The sequence below is a fragment of the Melopsittacus undulatus genome, chromosome Z (assembly GCF_012275295.1).
Source record: "Melopsittacus undulatus isolate bMelUnd1 chromosome Z, bMelUnd1.mat.Z, whole genome shotgun sequence".
Classification (NCBI taxonomy): Eukaryota; Metazoa; Chordata; class Aves; order Psittaciformes; family Psittaculidae; genus Melopsittacus; species Melopsittacus undulatus.
Window position 1 is genome coordinate 30,737,396 of NC_047557.1, and position 2,613 is coordinate 30,740,008.

Here is a 2,613-nt window from a genome sequence, read left to right on the forward strand (position 1 = left end):
ACATGGTTCTGTTAAGTCTGTTAAGTTCAGCATCTTCAAACCTGCCTGACTCATGGGAAACTTTAAAGTGATTCAGCGGCCACTGTATACCCCATACAGGATCAGAAAACAGTCAGCTTCTGCTTCATGGGAAATTCTGTAACATCCATATTTCTTCTTACATCTTTTGCCCTTTCTAATCTAGTGGAAGATGGATGTCTTTTGGAAGAAGTTATCTATTTGCAGTATGATGATGCAGATCAAAGGACAAAGCTTTCATTAACTTTCTGAAATCTCTTAATGTTAACGATTTCCATAAAGACATCAAGTTATTTGCTTCAAAGCTTCCTCCTCAACTTGCTTTTATTCCAGGTACTGAAAGCTTATAATTAACCAGTGCCAAGCTGAAACAAATTTACTATCTTTTTTTCCCCCAGTCTGTTTAGTGTCATCAAGTTAAGGCTGTCTTTTGTTACTTACCTTTCTTGTCTTCTCTCTGTGATAAAATAACTCAGCTTAAGAATAGTTTTAACAACATATCACACTGATAGAGAGAGAAAAGGAGGAGCTTTTGTTTTCAAAGCTTGTGCCTAAGTTCAGTTTCATTGCCCTTCCATTTTATGAGCTTTTGTCTGAGCTTTTCGATCCTGAATTTATATTTCTTGATTCTCTAGCATTCAATGAAATAATAATTTTATGTTATTTTATAGTAATCAATGTAGGTTTGTGCTTAATAAACAACTAAAATCTTTGCCCAAATGAAATTTTGGTCAACACAGCCAAACCATATTGATATTAATCTCCCCTTTATAAATATTAAAAGGGAGGTGAGGTCAAAATATAAACCATACCGTAAAATTGTCAACAACTATGATGTCAGCAACTACAAAAAATGGATGCCATCAACATTGTTTATTTTATGCATCTCTTTATCTTTTCTTTGGAGACTGCTTCCCCTCCCCATCTTTCCCCCCAGTAATTAACTATATGATGCATCTATGAGCAAATTACTTACAAGCAGAAGTTTCTTCATAACATGACTGAGCATTTTACATTTCATTTGATAAAACACTTCCAAAATCCTAATAAGAAAAAACAAATCTAACCTTTACTTCTATAATAACTTGTGTAGAAGAACAGACTATGTATATATGAAAGAACACAACTCTCAGCATGTAATTAGCCTCTTAGCATTTTCAGAATTTACCCTAGCAATTACGAAATTAACACAATCACACCAAATATTCTTTACTTGCTTAAAAACATTAATTTTGTAATCAGGAAAAGGAATATGTCCAGCTGGGTCCTCAGAAGACATTGGAAAGAAATATTAATGAAACAAAAACACTTCTAAGGAATAAATTAACTGTATTTCAAATTCCAGTCAATCTCCATTATTTCACTTTGAGTACTCTTAATTTTAGAGAGGAAAAATCCTGTCTTCACATGGAGCACCTATGTCCATTTTCCATTTCTTATAAACAGTACATGTATTGATTCAGATAAAAAAAACCCTACACAGATTTTTTTTCATACATTCTCAGAAAAATTACCAAACAGCAGACATTTATCAACTCTCTTTTGTTGGATATATCACTTATTTGACAATACTTAGCTAAAATCTTATGAATAGTTAAAAATAGAAAAAGAAAATATTTTCTCTGGACTTGCTCCATCAGCTCCATGTCCCTCTTACGTTAGGGGCCCCAGACCTGAGCACAGTACTCCAGGTGGGAGTGTCACAAGGGCAGAACAGAGTGTTCCTTTGCAGACTTGTACTTTTTTTTCTGTAGAATTTGTAGAAAATTACTTTCAGTCAATGAATGTTGATAGTGTTTATGTATTTGTTGCACTCTTTATCCCTCACACCTTACTATCTATGGTTTCTAGAAAGTAACATTGCTTCCCATTGTGTTATTTGTGATTGTGACCACTATATCCTTATTCCTGCTCCTCCACAGGGTGTGAAGAAAAAGTTTCTCTGTAGTCAGACTCTCAGAAGCATCAGTTGCAATTTCTGGTCAACATCAGCCTTGGAAGTAATATCTGATAATAAAAATCAGTAATGAAATAAATATTGTGGATTAACCCCAGCCAGCAGCCAAGGTCCACACAGCCATTTGCTCATTCCAACCCTCAGTGGGATAGGGAGTGAATCAGATGGGTGAAAGTTAGAAAAATGGGTTCAGATAAAGACAATTTAACAGGTAAATTGGAAGCCTCATGCACAAAGCAAAATATAGAATCTATTAATTGCCTCCCATCAGCAGATGTTTAGCCCTTTCCAGGAAAGTAGGGAATAACATGTAATGGTTACTTGGCAAGACAAGCATCATAACCCCAAGCATTTCCACTTCCTCCTGCTTTCCCCCACTTTTTAGTGTTGAGCATAAGGTCATATGGTCTGGGATTTCCCTTTGGTCAGCTGTTCCAGCTGTGTCCCCTCCTATCTTCTTGTGTGACTCCAGTTTATTTGCTGGTGAGGCAGAGTGAGGAAAAGAAATGGCCTTGACACTGTGTAAGCACTGCTCAGCTGTGAACAAAACACAGAGCTGCTATGAAGAAAATAAACTCCATCCCAGCCAAAAATAAACACTTCTTACCTGTACTGATTGTCAGTAAAAACAAATATTG